General features: G+C 47.8%; 1 protein-coding gene across 2 annotated transcripts in view; it reads left to right on the forward strand.

Moving 5' to 3' along the window:
• Window positions 1–901: 901 nt before the first annotated feature.
• LOC144479165 (ras association domain-containing protein 8-like) overlaps window positions 902–18,942 on the forward strand; it is a 94,110-nt gene continuing 76,069 nt past the window's right edge. The window contains exon 1 of one of the 2 annotated variants that reach the window (XM_078197758.1): window positions 902–1,218. The gene's annotated coding sequence lies outside the window, so the exon portion shown is untranslated. The remainder of the gene's footprint in view (window positions 1,219–18,942) is intronic. The other variant, XM_078197757.1, reaches the window with a different exon arrangement.

Below are 18,942 nucleotides of genomic sequence, written 5' to 3' on the forward strand. Positions count from 1 at the left end.
CCCGCCACCCCCCCCCCCCCCCCCCCCCCACCCCCCCGCCCCCAATCCCACCCCTGATAAAAGCGCTGCAGCTGGCAGGGGGAGGGACACAGAATCCCCAGTGATGTTTTATATCCACTCAAGGAACTGAAAAATCCCACCCGGATTTCCATATTCCAGATATGGAATCTATATTTAACACTGAAATCAAACCAACATGCTGCAGATCCTGAAAATCTGAAATAAAAACAGAAAATGTAGGGTAATCTCAGCAGGTCTGGCAGCATCTGTGGGGAGAGAGAAACAGCATTAACAATTCGAGACTGAAAAAGAGTCATATCGTCTCAAACTCTGTTTCTCTCTCTCCACAGATGCGCTGGAGTTTTCCCAGCATTTTCTGTTTTTCTGCCTGGTTAACACACTTCATTTGAAAGAAGCTTGTACGACAATGCAGCACTCCCTCAGTACTGCCCTGCAGAGTCAGCCTAGATTTAGTGCTTAAGTAACTGGATTTGAACCCACAGCCTTCTGACTCCGAGACTCAAGGAGCCACAGCTAACTCAAGAGGTTCATGTCCAAATAATGAACAGAGTGCAGTCATTAATATCAATATTAGCTGAAAGCTTTTTTTCCCCCTGAGGTTGTGTGATGGAAAAGTTCAGTACAGAAAGAGTTAATGGATGTGCCAAGTACAGCTTCCTCATTTTACTGATTAAAGCACTGTCAGATTGTTTAATGGGTTAAGGCCATTGATTTTCTGTTTAGGTTGCAGTTGGGAGAACTCTCAATCTGTAATTCCTGCTAATTACTCTTGTGGACCAACCCACTACTGTCACTGGGTTGAGTGCGTGCAACTGGCTTAAAGCCAGCAAACCACCCCTGCCCCAGCCCCAGGCACAGCAGTCAATCAGTTCAAATAGTTCTCTTTTCACTGACTATCAGCTTCTAAGCAGCCACCTTGCTGCAGAGAATAGGGAGAGCTGAGTTGATCGTCCAGGATAAGGGGGGTGGGGGGGGTGGGGTCTGTCACCGGTCATGGCTGAAACCTAGGACTCACTGCTGCATCGAGGATTCCTGGCAGTAAGCAGCGTGGAACAGTCGGAAACACCTGCAGTCACCCAGACACACACACAGAGAGCCCCATACGGAGGCCAGCGAGCTGCGTAAGACCTTCCTCTCTGTCAGCTGGCTGGCTGTGTGAAATTGGGAAGAAATCTCTTTTGGATCTACAACACACTGGTAAGTGCAGAAGACAAATATTCGTGAAGTCTGCTCTTAGTAAACAGCGTCACAGTAGGAGATATACTGGAATGCAGACTGAACAAGGTTTCACATTTAATATTTCTACTCGGGCTAACGCCAGTATATCAATGGCTTTAGAATGTCTAATTTTCTAATGAGATGTTTGACAGGGTTGAGAAGGTACAGTTCGAATGACCGTACAACACTGGTCACACATATAAACATGCACTGCCACACGGTGTGCTGAGACAGTTTGAACCACATGCTGTGTTATTGGGAATTGGTACAACAGTCTGAATCCTCTGTTGATTCATTGGGAAAGCAGCGGGAAGCTGTCTGGCTTCCATGTTATGTCTGAGGGAAGCAAGGGTTAGTGGAGGTCAATGACACAGCCAAGGGGAGAGGAGCAAGTTGGCACTACCGGATGTAGAGCAGAGCCATTCAGGGGCAGTTAGTTATCGGGTGATTTGGTATCGATGGGAGGGAGACCTAGCTGGGCCTTGTTTTTATTCCCTCCCAACAGATGATTGCAACTGGCATGGTGGCACAGTGATAGGTCGGCTCAATGGTTAGCCAGCGACCTGGGTTCAATTCCAGCCTTGGGTGACTGTCTGTGTGGAGTTTGTACGTTCTCCCCGTGTCTGCGTGGGTTTCCTCTCACACTCCAAAGATGTGCAGGTTAGGTGGATTGGCCATGCTAAATTGCCCCTTAGTGTCCCGAGATGTAGGTCAGGGGGAGTAGCCATGGTAAATGCGCAGGGCTACGGGGATATGGCGGGTGGGGTGTGCTTGGGTAAATTGCTCCTTTGGAGAGCTGGTGCGGACTCGATGGGCTGAATGGCACTGTAGGGATTCTATGATTACAAGTGAAATCAGAGAAGGCAATTGGGCACTTCACCGACATTGGGTATGGATGTGAAAGTCCTCCCATGCTGCCTACACTGGAAGTGAACAATCCTACTTACCTTGATCTGGCAGTGGGCACTTGTTTGCTGGAGAGTCTGACAGCAGTCATCAGATTGATCAGGGTCTGCTGTTTCTGGGCTGCCAAACATACTGAATGTGTCAGTCTCTGCGGGTGAGATTTTACTGCCCCCAGTGGGTTTGAGGGCAGGGGGCTCATAAAATGCAGCCCGTGGCCTGCCTGCTGCCCATCTACCTGTCTCCCGTTTAATGACACTCGCCTTTGGGCCTATAGGGCCTCAGTGACCCCTTGCTCCCCCTGCAGCTACTTTACCTGTCCAGTGGGAGACCTAAACCAAGCAAGTAGGCCGACAGCTTTTACTGGGTGGGCTGGTGTTGGACAAGGGGTGCAGAACCTTATTTTGGGGTCCCTTGTGCCCATCACTGTCTCCCCTCCTCCCGCCCCAGCTTTCCCTGTTCTCCTTCCAAATGGAATCTTCCCTGAGCAGGCAGATAGGGCTCTGATTTAATATCTCATCCTAAAATTGGCAACGCAGCACTCCCTCAGTATTGCACTGGAAATTTAAGCCTGGGTCATAGGAACGTAGGAGTAGGGCCCATCGAACCTGATCTGCCATTCAATAAGATCATGGCTGATCCTTTCACTTTAATGCCCTTTCCCCACATTATCCTCATAACTCTTGATACCTTTGCTACCCAGATACTTTATGACTGAGCCTCCACAGTCCTCCAGGGTAAAGAATTCCAAAGCTTCACTGCCCTCTGACTAAAGAAATTCCTCTTCATCTCGATCCTAAGTAGCCTTCCCCTTAATCTGAGACTGCGTCCCTTGATGCTAGACCCTTACCCTCAGCCAGGGAAAAACATCCTTCTTGCACCTACCCTCTGGAGCTCTGTAAGAATTCTGTAAGCTTCAATGAGATCATTCTTCTGAACTTGAGAGAACACAGGCCCAGATGCTCAATCTCTCCTCACAGGACAATCCTGCCATCCCAGGAATCAGACTGGTGAAGCTTTGTTCCATTCTATCTATGACAGGTATGTGATTATGGATTATGGGCAAGTTTTAATGAGGTTTGCAAAATTCTAGTGAATGTGGATAAACTGAATTCTGACAGTAGACCCGATTAAAAGCACAATAACAGATATTTTGCAGATGGAGCTGGTTGTGTATCTGGGAACTGGACGTCTAGTGGTATTCGCAGATTCAACAGGAATCTGAATCTAAATGAATCTGAACCCATCTGAATAAGCACTGTTTATGGAACCCCTACAGTGCAGAAGGAGGCCATTCGGCCCATCAAGTCTGCACTGATTCTCCATCAGAGCATCTTATTCAGGCCCACCACACACCTTATCCCCATAACCCTATGCATTTATCTCGCTAATATCCCTAACCTACATCTTGGGACACCAAGGAGCAATTTAGCGTGGCCAATCAATCTATTCCGCACATCTTTGGACAGTAAGAGGAAACCAGAGCACCTTGAGGAAACCCACGCAGACATGGGGAGAATGTGCAAACTCCACACAATGGGTCCCTGGCACTGTGAGGCAGCAATGCTAGCCACCGTGCCACCCCAATCTCCAATCTCACACTGTAACTTCAGAAAGAGATCTGTGCAGGTGACTGTGGGGTATGTCTATTTCATGATGCTTCAGCTAACATTAGTGTGGGGCAGGCTTGATGAGCTGGCCAGTCTCTTACTGCCCATCATTTCCCAGACTTGTGTACCCCAGAGAAAACACTCTAATGTTCAGAATTAATCAGGGTTTCCACCAAAGTCAAGGTCGGAGATTACTGCAGGAGGATTCTGTCACCTTACACAAATGTCAGAACTTTATTTGAAACGATTAAATACATGGACCTTCTTGGGGCAATTAAGACAATTCCAGCAAATATATTCCTGCTGCATATTCCATGCTGGGCGGTACATTCCTGCTGTATATTCCATGCTGGGTGGTACATTCCTGCTGGATATTCCATTTTGGGTGGTACATTCACACACTGAGCCACAGAAACACCTGGCAATAAAAGCAAAATACTGCAGATGCTGGAAATCTGAGACCAAAACGGAAAATGCTGGAAAATCTCAGCAGGTCGGACAGCATCTGTGGAGAGAGAACAGAGCTAACATTTCGAGTCTGGGTGACTCTACATCAGAGTCACCGTTGAGTTGACTTTCTGAGCCCGCAATACTAGTTGGCAGCCTTGCCCATTGCCCATACGTATCGGAAACTGCGGCTGCTTTGCCAGTGAGTCTCCGATCACTGTGGATGAGAAGCTGTCAGCAGCACGTCTGCTATTTCCTAATCTGTGCTGTGAATGTGCGAAGGTCAGTAAACCAGCCTCTGTCTGGATAATGCCCAGCTATGCCAGTCATGGGCATTTGGACTGACTGGCCGGTTCACGTGCCAGCTCCCTCCAGCTCCTGCTGCTTCCTCCATCCACAGCTCTGCAAATTGACATGAATTTGGCAAAATCGGGCTGATCATGTTACACAACACAACAGGTTCTCACAGATGTTACACTGAAAGATCAGAGGCTTCATTTGCAGGAAGTAACAGGCTTTGTATAAATAAAGATGAATAACCTGCCCTGTATATACTATAGTGAGTGACAGGACTTCCTTAATATTATAGTGACTGACAGGACCTCCTTACTATTATAGTGAGTGATAGGAGCTGTACTTACTCAAGTGAATGCGAGGCCTTATATATATTATAGTGAATGACAGATAGATGTTATAAAAAATAATCTGCCTTGGGTATATTATACTATAAGAAGCCCTATGTATATTACACTGAGTGACAGAATCTGTCTATGCAACAGTGAATGGCAGTCCCTCCTTAATATTATATAGTGAATAACAGGACCTGTGTCTATATTATAGTGAATGACAAACTCTCTGTATGTTACAGTGAATAACAGACTATATATATAACATTGTGTCAGTGACAGGACCTGTGTATATTGTGGTGATTCTAGGCACTGTAGATCTCAGAGTGAATTAACAGCCCTGCCTATGTTGTAATGAATGACAGACCCGATAGGCAGGATTTTACAGCGTCGCTCGGCTTGAAACCATAAAAACCCGCGCAAGGTCAACAACCCTTTCCATGGTCCGCCCCTCACCCGCTCTGATTCCTGTGGCAGGCAAGGGGGCGGTAAAATTCCGGCCGGAATCTTATAGTGAATGCTACGCTCTGTATAGTTTAATTTTATTTATTAGTGTCACAAGTAGGCTTACATTAACTCTGCAATGAAGTTACTGTGAAAATCCCTTGTTCGCCACACTTTGGCGCCTGTTCGGGTACACTGAGGGAGGATTCAGTATGGCCGATGCACCAAACCAGCACGTCTTTCGCACTGTGGGAGGAAACCAGAGCACCCGGAGGAAACCCATGGTGGCACAGGAAGAACGTGCAGACTCCACACAGACAGTGACCACTGCTGGAATTGAACCCAGGTCCCTGGCGCTATAAGGCAGCAGTGCTAACCACTGTGCCACGGTGCCGCCCCTAATATTTTATCGTGCACATTAAATACTAAATATGCATTGCAGTGAATAATGGGCATCAACAAATATACACCATGTTTCCTATGAAATGATCTACAATGATTTGTCCTTATGTGAAACTTCCTTGATGTTCGTTATCAGACCTTGCAGCCCAAGGAGTTTAGTTTGTTATCCACATTCTGGCAGACCTGTAGAAAGTATCAATGGTTGCTGAACAGACTGTCTCACAGCATCAATTTTCCCCAGGAAGTCTCCTGAGCCAGTGGGGCCCCAGTAGATGCCCAGCTTTGATCCCTGTTCAGTGCTGAACTCGAAGCCAGTTTTACAGTGAAGATACTACAATCGTCCTCCTCACCCTTGGCTTACCATTGTTAAAGTGGATTAGGGAGCTAGCACAATAACAGGCCACATGTGCATTATGATTGAACTGTCTGTGCTAAAGACCCGAGAAGAATTGTATTATGATAAACTGCTGTAACTGGAGCAACTGAGTTCTTGTGGTCCCTGTTAACCCCTGTGCTTATTCCCCCTGTAAATAGGTATTAATTCTCTCATGGGTTTCTGTTAAACAATCGCCACAGACCAGTTGCTGCCAGTCATAGGCGCAATCCAACTTGTTTGCTTTGTTAATTAACCCGGTTTGGTTAACTGGACTGAGTGACGTTGTGCTGTTCCTGTAGAACCACTTCCTGAACAGTTCACTCGTCCTGCTACCCACTGACCCAAGGCAGAAAGGAAAGGGGAGAAGCAGCAGTGACTGGGTGGTCCGGGTCGTGACAGACCAGTGTTAACTCAGTAAATTAAATGGAAATAGATAATCCTGAATACTCCTGTACTTTAATGTGAGATTAGGACAGACAAAGTCAAAACTGTTAAATGGTAATTTTAGAAGTCATGTCAGGAAGTTCTTCAGCCTGAGAGTGATAGAAGGGACACTAAAGCCTGGAAGCATTTAAAAGACAATTAGTTGATAATGGGAGGACATTTGAATGGTTCAATTAAGATGTGTTGAATGACCTTTCTCATCTTTCACTATCTTGTGATTTGCATTGTGCATTTTATATTACAACAGCTACAACTCTTCAAAAGTACTTCACTGGCTGTAACTTGTATTCTGAGGCCGTGAAAGGACCTGCATTAATGCAAGTTGTTTCACTTCTTTTCTTTTGGTGATTGTGAAACCCATGGGAATGTACCCCAACGTGTTAATGATGGTCAGTTCACTGATGACAGCAGCAGCCTGTCTGTAGACAATACCGTCTGCACCCTAAAGTTGCGGGATGTTTCCTACAATATCTTTAAAACAGCTCGGTCGCTTTGAAAGCCCTGTTATGTTATGGGAACATGTCTGCTCAAGGTCAATGTTGAGCAATGTGAGATGCGTCACTGCTCAGAATCCATCCCATGGTGTGAATGGGGAGAATTCATGATATCAGCATCAACTGGACCCACTGCACACAGTGCAGCTTAAAGGTAGGGTTGCCAAATGATTAATGTATTCTTGGAAGTTTCATCACAGGGACAGAGAAATGGCAGATGGAATTTAATCCGGACAAATGCGAGGTGATGCATTTTGGTTGATCCAATTCAGGTGGGAGCTATAAAATAAATGGCAGAACAATCCGGAGCATAGAGAGATCTGGGAGTACAGGTCCACAAATCCTTAAAAGTGGCAGCACAGGTGGAAAAGGTGGTGAAGAAAGCATATGGCACACTTGCCTTCATTGGACGGGGCATCGAATATAAAAGTTGGCAAATTATGTTACAGTTGTACAAAATGTTGGCTAGGCCACATTTGGAATACTGTGTCCAATTCTGGTCACCACACCACCAGAAGGACGTGGAGGCTTGCGGACGGTATTAGCTATGAGGAGAGACTGAATAAACTGGGATTGTTCTCCCTGGAAAGATGGGGGATGAGGGGTGACCTGATAGAAGTTTATAAAATTATGAGAAATATAGGTAGGGTGAACAGTTGGAAGCTTTTTCCCAGGGCAGAAATGACGATTACAAGGGGACACAAGTTCAGGATAAGGGGGGAAGGTTCAGCGGAGATGTGCGGGGGAAGTCTTTTACACAGAGGGTGGTGGAGGCCTGGAATGCACTGCCAAGTGAGGTGGTTGAGGCAGTTATGTTAGCCACATTTAAGACTTATCTTGATAGGCATATGAACAAATGGGGAATAGAGGGATCTAAGCAGTTGGTTAGATGTGTAAACGTGATCAGCGCAGGGTTGGAGGGCCGAAGGGCCTGTTCCTGTGCTGTACTGTTCTTTATAATCTGCCCCCTTCCCCACGTTCTTGAGCAACAAATCTATCCTTGTGACGTCATGCCTTCCTACGCCAATCAAAAAGCAGAAAGACTCATTCTCCAATTGGATGATGCTTGACTGTCAGCCAATCAGCCTCCCTCCCATTTTCAATATTTTACATCTGGTGAAGAGAAATGTTCAAAGAAAATGAGAAAAAATACTCTTTAATGTCCCTATGAGTTTTCTGATGTATAGGAATACCACCACCTGTCCAAAGGTGCACGGGTTAGGTGGATTGGCCATGCTAAGTTGACCCTAGTGTCTGGAGCACTAGCAGGGTAAATATGTGGGGTTACGGGAATAGGGCCTGGGTGGGATTGTGCTCAGTGCAGACTCGATGGGCTGAATGGCCTCCTTCTGCACTGTAGGGATTCTATGATTCTATGACGATCTGGAAGTTCCCCTCCAAGCCACTCACTACCCTGACTTGGAAATATATCACCATGCCTTCATTGTTGCTGGAACTCCCTCCCTAACAGCAGTGTGGGTGTACCTACGCCACTGGGACTGTAGTGGTTCATGAAGGCAGCTCATCACTATCCGCTCCAGGGCAATTAGAGATGGCCAACAAATGTTGGCCTAGTCAGTGACGCCCACATCTACGAATTCATTTAAAAAAAAGTAGATTTTAGATAATCAGGTGCTCTCTGAGTTGCTCTGACAACCAGATTCGTCGGGCTCGCCCCGAAAGTGGAAAATCCCACCTGAGGTCAACGGACATTTCCATGGTCTGCCCCTCGTCCACTATGATTCCCATGGCGGGCAGAATGGGAAAATGCACCCCATAGATTCAGGGATGTTTACAACACAGAAGCAAGGTGGCACAGAGGTTAGCACTGCTGCCTCATTGACACCTGGGTTCAATTCTGGCTTGGGTCACTGTCTGTGTGGAGTTTGTATGTTTTCCCCCTGTCTGCATGTGCTGGTTAGATGCATTGGCCGTGCTAAATTCTCTCAGTGTACCCCAACAGGCACCGGAGGATGGCGACTAGGGGATTTTCACAGTAACTTCATTGCAGTGTAAGCCTACTTGTGACACTTTAGCCATTCTTGACCCTGTCGTGTCTATGCTGGTCAACAAAGATCTGATTATACTCATCCCATTTCCCAGCCCTTGGCCCATAGCCCCGGAGGTTACAGCAGCACAAATGAATATCTTCATACTTCAATGTTGGAAGAGTTTCTGACCCAACCATCCTTTCAGGCAGTGAGTTCTAGACTCCTGCCACTCTTTGGATGAAAGCGATTCTCCTCAACTCCCCTCTCCGCCTTCTATTCTTACAAAGAACAAAGAAAATTACAGCACAAGAACAGGCCCTTCAGCCCTCCAAGCCTGAACAGAACATGCTACCCGAATTAACTAAAACGCCTACCCTCCCGGGGACCATATCCCTCTATTCCCATCCTATTCATGTATTTGTCAAGACACCCCTTAAAAGTCACTACTGTATCCGCTTCCATTACCTCCCCCGTCAGTGAGTTCCAGGCACCCACCACCCTTTGTGTAAAAAATCTGCCTCCTACATCTCCTTTAAACCTTGCCCCTCGCATCTTAAACCTGTGCTCCTGGTAATTGACTCTTCCACCCTGGGAAAAAGCTTCTGACTATCCACTCTTTTCATGCCTCTCATAATACCTTCAATCTCTGCCCCCTGGTTATTGACCCATTCTACTAGTGGAAAAAGTGCCTTTCTATCCATGCTATCTATGCCCCATATAATCTTATATACCTCTATCGGGTCTCCTCTCAACCTTCGCTTCCCCAAGGACAACAGCCCCTATGTAGGATTCCTCTGGGGACTCCAGTTTCCTCCCACAGTCCAAAGATGGATGGGTTAGGTTGATTGGCCATGCTAAATTAGTGTCAGGGAAATTAGCAGCATAAATAAATGGGGCTAGGATCTGGGTGGGATTGTTGTCGGTGCAAGCTCGATGGGCTGAATGGCCTCTTTCTGCATTGTAGGGACTCTATGATACTCTATGTAATCTTTCCTTATAGTTCAGACCCTCTAGCCCAGACAGCGTCCTGGTAAATCTCCTCTGCATCCTCCCCAGTGCAAACACGTCCTTCCTATAATGTGGTGACCAGAACTGCACGCAGTACTCCAGTTATGGCCTAACCAGTGCTTTATACAGTTTCAGTCTGACCTCTATGCTTTTGTATTCTAGGCCTCAGCCAATAAAGGCAAGCATCCCATATGACTTCTTAACCACCTTATCTACCTACACTGCCACCTTCAAGGATCTGTGGATATGCACTCCCAAGGTCCGTCATTCAAAGCTTTGCTACCTTGATCCTGACTGTCATGTTCACACATTGGCTCCCTGACCGGCGATGCCTCTGATTTAACCTTCAGATCCCTCCCTGGCCTCACCCCTCACTATCTCTAATCTCCTCTGGCCCTGCCTGTAAGCCCTAAACTCTGAAATTCCCTCCTACACCTTTCTGCTTCCCCATCGCTCCCCTCCTTTAAGACGCTGATTAAAATCTCCCTCTTTAACTAAGCTTTTGGTCACCTGTCCCAAGATCCCCTTATGCTATTTGTCTAATAATGCTTCAGCGAAGCACCTTGGGACATTCTGGGTGGGATTTTACAGCTGCGCAATCCCAAAAACTGGAAAATCCCGCCTGAGGTCAATGGACCTTTGCATGGTCCACCCCTCGCCCACTACGATCCCTGTGGCGGGCTGGATGGGAAAATTCCGGTCTGTATGTCAAAGGCGCTATATAAATGAAGCTGTTGTTGATGTTCTTTTTGCCTGCAAGCTCATTCCGAAACCTTTTATCCAGCAATGTTGAGTCTACTTTCTCCTCAGTCTTGACAAATGCTCCTAAAGAGTTACATACGGGCCATTTCCAAAGGCTTTCAGAATTTTTGTTCACCCATTCTGGCACTCCCGTTTAATTTCTGCTTTAAACACAATAATCCCCCAAACTGCCCCGTTGGCCCCTAAAGCTGTGCGCATGTGTTAGCCATAGATTGAGCAACAAGCAATGTGCTTCCATTCCAGGTTTAACACTAATTCTTTGTATGCTAATTACATAAACAGCAGGAAATCCCGGGTAATAATATTAAAATAGGTTCGACAGTTAAAATGGCCGGGGTGGTTGGCACCATTTTGAAAGGAGACCCAACCCTGGTTTCCAAAACTTATTTCAGACAATAGGCCGCTTGGAATGTAGAAACTGGGGTCCTGTGATATAAGCAGCACCTCGATTGCTATTTTAAGTTAGAATGGGAAGAAGTTTCACAACACCAGGTTTATTTAGGTAGCACGAGCTTTCAGAGTGCTGCTCCTTCATCAGGATTGGGTTCACAAACACGGCATACATAGACACAGACTCAATTTATAAGATAATGGTTGGAATGCGAGTCTGAACAGGTAATCAAGTCTTTACAGGTACAGACAATGTGAGTGGAGAGAGGGTTAAGCACAGGTTAAAGAGATGCGAATAGTCTCCAGCCGGGACAGTTAGTGAGATTTTGCAAACTAGGTAAGTCGTGAGGGTTACAGATAGTGTGACATGAACCCAAGATCCCAGTTGAGGCCGTCCTCATGCGTGCAGAACCTGGCTATCAGTTTCTGCTCAGTGATTCTGCGTTGTCGTGTGTCGTGAAGGCCACCTTGGAGAAAGTGTACCCAAAGATCAGAGGCTGAATGCCCTTGACTGCTGAAGTGTTCCCCAACAGGAAGGGAGCATTCCAGCCTGGTGATTGTCGAGCGGCGTTCATTCATCCATTGTCGTAGCATCTGCATGGTCTCCCCAATGTACCATGCCTCGGGACATCCTTTCCTGCAGCGTATCAGGTAGACAATGTTGGCCGAGTCACAAGAGTATGTACTGTGTACCTGGTGGATGGTGTTCTCACGTGAGATGATGACATCCGTGTCGATGATCCGGCACGTCTTGCAGAGGTTGATGGGCAGGGTTGTGTGGTGTCGTGGTCACTGTTCTCCTGAAGGTTGGGTAGTTTGCTGTGGACAATGGTCTGTTTGAGGTTGTGCGGTTGTTTGAAGGCAAGAAGTGGGGGTGTGGGGATGGCCTTGGCGAGATGTTCGTCTTCATCGATGACATGTTGAAGGCTCTGGAGAAGATGTCGTAGCTTCTCCACTCCGGGGAAGCACTGGACGATGAAGGGTGCTCAGTCCGCCGTGTCCCCTGTTTGTCTTCTGAGGAGGTCGGTTCTATATGAACAAATGCGATTGATCCAAGTGTCAGGGGGAATTGGCAGGGTAAATGTGTGGGATTATGGGAATAGGGCCTGGAAGGGATTGTGATCAGTGCAGACTCGATGGGCCGAATGGCCCTCTTCTGTACTGTAGGGATTCTGATGTAATGAAACATCAGGTGCTTCAAGTAATCTTATAAAACAGTGAGACTGAGCCGCAATTTTATTTTTTTTGTTCATGGGATGTGGGCGTCACTGGCTCGGGCAGCATTTATTGGCCATCTTAAATTGCCCTTGAGAAGGTGGTGGTGAGCTGCCTTCTTGAACCGCTGCAGTCCCTGAGGTGTAGGTACACCCATTGTGTTGTTAGGGAGGGAGTTTGAGAATTTTAAACCAGCAACAGTGAAGGCACGGTGATATATTCCCAAGTCAGGATGGTGAGTGACTTGGAGGGGAACTTCCAGGTGGTGATGTTTGCATGTGTCTGCTGCCCTTGTCCTTCCCTTGTGGGTTTGGAGGGTGCTGTCTAAGGAACCTAGGTGAGTCCCAGGGCGCCTGCTGTAGACCTATTGCGGTGATGGGCAAACTGTAGTGGACCCAGCCACTCTGGGAGGCAGGAATTGATTTGTGCCATGACTAACCTTTCAAAGCACCTGGGTGGTGTCCCCTTTCAAAATGGTGTCAACCACCTCGGCCATTTTAACTGTCGAACCTATTTTAATATTATTACCTGAGATTTCCTGCTGCTCCTGTCATTTGCATACAAAGAATTACAGTGAAATGCATCTTGTGGATGGTACACATGGCTGTCACTGTGCATCAGTGGTGGAGGGATGTTTGTGGATGGAATGCTGATCAAGTGGGCTGCTTTGTCCTGGATGGTGTCAAGCTTCTTGAGTGTTGTTGGAGCTGCACCCATCCAGGCAAGTGGGGAGTATTCCATCACACTCCTGACTTGTGCCTTGTAGATGGTGGACAGTCTTTGGTGAGTCAGGAGGTGAGTTACTCAGGATTCCTAGCCTCTGATCTGCTCTTGTAGCCACAGTATTTATATGGCTAGTCCAGTTCAGTTTCTGGTCAATGGTAACCCACAGAATGTTGACAGTGGTGGAACTTAGCAATGATAATGCCATTGAATGTCAAGGGGAGATGGTTAGATTCTCTCTTGTGGCCGTTGCAAAGAGCATGTGTGATGCAAAGCAACATAAGGAGATATTGGACAGAATTTTCCAGCCTCGCTCTTCCCAAAACCATAAAATCCCACCCGAGGTCAACGGACTTTTCCATAGTCCGCCCCAGCCTGCTCCAATTCCCGTGGCCGGTGGGACGGGAAAATTCCGGCCATGAATTCGAATGACCAAAGGCTTGGTCAAAGTGATACTTTTTAAGGAGTGTTTTAAAGAGCAAAGCAAAGTGGGGAGACGGAGAGATGTAGGGACAGGAGTTTGAGATCTAATCATTTGAAACACAATAGTATTGAAAATTCACCCCCAAGTAAAGATAACTGTTGAATAATTTGTCTGGGTCTTTGAGAAGACAGTAAGAAGTTTAACAACACCAGGTTAAAGTCCAACAGGTTTATTTGGTAGCAAAAGCCACACAAGCTTTCGGAGCTCTAAGCCCCTTCTTCAGGTGAGTGGGAATTCTGTTCACAAACAGAGCATATAAAGACACAGACTCAATTTACATGAATAATGGTTCTTTGAGAAGAGACAGTAAGAAGTTTAACAACACCAGGTTAAAGTCCAACAGGTTTATTTGGTAGCAAAAGCCACACAAGCTTTCAAGGCTCTAAGCCCCTTCTTCAGGTGAGTGGGAATTCTGTTCACAAACAGAATTTATAAAGACACAGACTCAATTTACATGAATAATGGTTGGAATGCGAATACTTACAACTAATCCAGTCTTTAAGAAACAAAACAATGGGAGTGGAGAGAGCATCAAGACAGGCTAAAAAGATGTGTATTGTCTCCAGACAAGACAGCCAGTGAAACTCTGCAGGTCCACGCAACTGTGGGAGTTACAAATATTGTGACATGAACCCAATATCCCGGTTGAGGCCGTCCTTGTGTGTGCGGAACTTGGCTATCAGTTTCTGCTCAGCGACTCTGCGCTGTCGTGTGTCGCGAAGGCCGCCTTGGAGAACGCTTACCCGAATATCAGAGGCCGAATGCCCGTGACCGCTGAAGTGCTCCCCAACAGGAAGAGAACAGTCTTGCCTGGTGATTGTCGAGCGGTGTTCATTCATCCGTTGTCGCAGCGTCTGCATAGTTTCCCCAATGTACCATGCCTCGGGACATCCTTTCTTGCAGCGTATCAGGTAGACAACGTTGGCCGAGTTGCAAGAGTATGTACCGTGTACCTGGTGGCTGGTGTTCTCACGTGAGATGATGGCATCTGTGTCGATGATCCGGCATGTCTTGCAGAGGTTGCTGTGGCAGGGTTGTGTGGTGTCTTGGTCACTGTTCTCCTGAAGGCTGGGTAGTTTGCTGCGGACAATGGTCTGTTTGAGGTTGTGCGGTTGTTTGAAGGCAAGAAGTGGGGGTGTGGGGATGGCCTTGGCGAGATGTTCGTCTTCATCAATGACATGTTGAAGGCTCCGGAGGAGATGCCGTAGCTTCTCCGCTCCGGGGAAGTACTGGACGACGAAGGGTACTCTGTCCACCGTGTCCCGTGTTTGTCTTCTGAGGAGGTCGGTGCGGTTTTTCGCTGTGGCGCGTTGGAACTGTTGATCAACTACTCCAGCTTCCACCCTAAACACATTAAAGAAGCCATTCCCTACGGACAAGCCCTCCGTATACACAGGATCTGCTCGGATGAGGAGGATCGCAACAGACACCTCCAGACGCTGAAAGATGCCCTCATAAGAACAGGATATGGCGCTCGACTCATCGATCAACAGTTCCAACGCGCCACAGCGAAAAACCGCACCGACCTCCTCAGAAGACAAACACGGGACACAGTGGACAGAGTACCCTTCGTCGTCCAATACTTCCCCGGAGCGGAGAAGCTACGGCATCTCCTCCGGAGCCTTCAACATGTCATTGATGAAGACGAACATCTCGCCAAGGCCATCCCCACACCCCCACTTCTTGCCTTCAAACAACCGCACAACCTCAAACAGACCATTGTCCGCAGCAAACTACCCAGCCTTCAGGAGAACAGTGACCAAGACACCACACAACCCTGCCACAGCAACCTCTGTAAGACGTGCCGGATCATCGACACAGATGCCATCATCTCACGTGAGAACACCATCCACCAGGTACACGGTACATACTCTTGCAACTCGGCCAACGTTGTCTACCTGATACGCTGCAAGAAAGGATGTCCCGAGGCATGGTACATTGGGGAAACTATGCAGACGCTGCGACAACGGATGAATGAACACCGCTCGACAATCACCAGGCAAGACTGTTCTCTTCCTGTTGGGGAGCACTTCAGCGGTCACGGGCATTCGGCCTCTGATATTCGGGTAAGCGTTCTCCAAGGCGGCCTTCGCGACACACGACAGCGCAGAGTCGCTGAGCAGAAACTGATAGCCAAGTTCCGCACACACAAGGACGGCCTCAACCGGGATATTGGGTTCATGTCACAATATTTGTAACTCCCACAGTTGCGTGGACCTGCAGAGTTTCACTGGCTGTCTTGTCTGGAGACAATACACATCTTTTTAGCCTGTCTTGATGCTCTCTCCACTCCCATTGTTTTGTTTCTTAAAGACTGGATTAGTTGTAAGTATTCGCATTCCAACCATTATTCATGTAAATTGAGTCTGTGTCTTTATAAATTCTGTTTGTGAACAGAATTCCCACTCACCTGAAGAAGGGGCTTAGAGCCTTGAAAGCTTGTGTGGCTTTTGCTACCAAATAAACCTGTTGGACTTTAACCTGGTGTTGTTAAACTTCTTACTGTGTTTACCCCAGTCCAACACCGGCATCTCCACATCTTTGAGAAGAAGCAGGGTTCCTGTGCAATTCATTGGACCATCAAGAATTCTAGCAACAACCAAAGTTAGTGATAAACATTTTTCATAAATAAATACTCTGACTATCGTTATATACCACTCCCTGTCTCCACCTCACACTCTCTCTCATTCTCTCTCTGTCTTTCAATGTGCTACTGTCACAGATTCTAGGGTCTAAAGTTCACATTATTGGCATAAAATAGAAACCATAGAATCCTTACAGTACATTCTGCACCCTCTCCTTTCCTTCTCTATGAACAGTATGCTTTGTCTGTATAGTGTGCAAGAAACAATACTTTTCACTGTATATCAATACAAGTGACCGTAAATCAAATTGGTGTGTTCTAGGCTGGCTTTACTCAGTCAGGTTGATGCAGTTGCTGCCTCTACAATTCCTGTGCCCCTGTACTCAGCAGATTGACTGTCTGTCTGGCTTTTTCACGTAACCACCAGGCTTTTACCAGAGACCTGTCAGAATGATCAGACTGATTCGAAAATCCTGAACCAAGACTGCAGGCCGGAGCAGCAGCCTGTGTTAAAATAAACAGCCATTAGGCTCTGTGGACGGCTCTGTAATCTCTGTCTCAGGCACTTCCTCAGAGAGCAGAGTAATGGGCCGACCCTAAAAGCTGTATCTCTCACAGAGAATTGAGAGAAGAAGAGAAAATAGCTTCAGTGCACAAATTAACTCTAATTGATGTGTTTAACAGACAGTTCTCAAGGGGATTGCCCATGTTCGAAGGGGCCTGTGTAGAGATACTGAAGTGCTGGTTCTGCTCAGTTAACTAAATGTTGTGTCACTTTCCACCGATTTTCAGCAGGCCTGTGCTGTAAAAATTGCATTCCGTATGGTGGTGTGATTGATCAAGTCGCAGCGTGGATATGTACATCTTCTGTGGATGAGTCCGTGCTGCAATTCCGGTCAGTTTCTCGCCTCAAGACACTGACTCAAATCAGGCTGATTCTAACTGGGGTTCAGCCCCCCTGCTGGAAATATTGTCCGGTACAGGCGTATAGGCCCCCCCCCTCCTGAAACCACTGTCCCTGTACAGGGGTACAGCCCCCCCCTCATGAAAACACTGTCCCATACAGGGGTGCAGGCCCCCCCTCCTGAAACCACTGTCCCGTACAGGGGTACAGCCCCCCCTCCTGAAAACACTGTCCCATACAGGGTACAGGGCCCCCCTCCTGAAAACACTGTCCCATACAGGGTACAGGGCCCCCTCCTGAAAACACTGTCCCGTACAGGAGTACAGCCCCCCCTCCTGAGAACACTGTCCCGTACAGGGGTACAGCCCCCCCTCCTGAAAACACTGTCCCGTACAGGGGTACAGCCCCCCCTCCTGAAAACACTGCCCCGTACAGGGGTACAGCCCCCCTCCTGAAAACACTGTCCCATACAGGGTACAGGGCCCCCCTCCTGAGAACACTGTCCCATACAGGGGTACAGGCCCCCCCCGCTTCTGAAACCACTGCCCGTACAGGGATACAGCCCCCCCTCCTGAAACTACTGCCCGTACAGGGGTACAGCCCCCCCTCCTGAAAACACTGTCCCATACAGGGATACAGTCCCCCCTCCTGAAAACACTGCCCGTACAGGGGTACAGGCCACCTCCTGAAAACACTGTCCCGTACAGGGGTACAGGCCCCCCCTCCTGAAAACACTGTCCCATACAGGGGTACAGGTCCTCCCCGCTCCTGAAAACACTGTCCCGTACAGGGGTACAGGCCACCTCCTGGAAACACTGTCCCGTACAGGGGTACAGGCCCCTCCTGAAAACACTGTCCCGTACAGGGGTACAGCCCCCCCTCCTGAAAACACTGTCCCGTACAGGGGTACAGGCCCCCCCCTCCCTGAAAACACTGTCCTGTACAGGGGTACAGGCCCCCTCCTGAAAACACTGCCCCGTACACGGGTACAGCCCCCCCTCCTGAAAACACTGTCCCGTACAGGGGTACAGGCCCCCCTCCTGAAAACACTGCCCCGTACACGGGTACAGCCCCCCCTCCTGAAAACACTGTCCCGTACAGGGGTACAGGCCCCCCTCTTGATTCATGATTCTTGTTTTCCCATAGCATGTCGCACTGCGCTGTGACCCCAGTGGTATGGAATATGTGAACAGTCACAGGGATGGAGCAAAGCTCCCCCAGCTCCTGTTCACAATCCCATCAGCACTCTTCACCATCCCTGTCCCTCTTCACATTGGCACTCTGTGAGAATGGGAGGGGGCAGAATCAGTGAAGGACACCAATCCTTCTTCTACAGAGGAACAAACCCCCACCTCCACCTAAAGGAACAGTCTTTATTTGAATGAAGGGACAAAACCGTCATCCTCCTCCATTACTGATGGCCGGGACAGAATGCCAATGTTTCTGTGCTTTTACCCCCATCAGCGTGGCATGAATTGATTGATTCATGTGACACAAGAGAGTGCAGAATGTAGTGTTACAGTCATGGCTAGGGTGTAGAGAAAGATCAACTTAGTGTGAGGTAGGTCCATTCAAAAGTCTGACAGCAGCAGGAAAGAAGATGTTCTTGAGTCGGTTGGTACATGACCTCAGACTTTTATATCTTTTTCCTAATGGAAGAAGGTGGAAAAGAGAATGTCCAGGGTATGTGGGGTCCTTAATTATGCTGGCTGTTTTTCTGAGGCAGCAGGAAGTGTAGACAGTGTCAATGGATGGGAGGCTGGTTTGAGTGATGGACTGGGCTTCGTTCACGACCCTAGTTTCTTGCGGTCTTGGGCAGAGCAGGAGTCATACCAAGCTGTGATACAACCAGAAAGAATGCTTTCTACGGTGCATCTGTAAAAGTTGGTGAGAGCC

This window comes from Mustelus asterias, chromosome 25, assembly GCF_964213995.1.
Source record: "Mustelus asterias chromosome 25, sMusAst1.hap1.1, whole genome shotgun sequence".
Classification (NCBI taxonomy): Eukaryota; Metazoa; Chordata; class Chondrichthyes; order Carcharhiniformes; family Triakidae; genus Mustelus; species Mustelus asterias.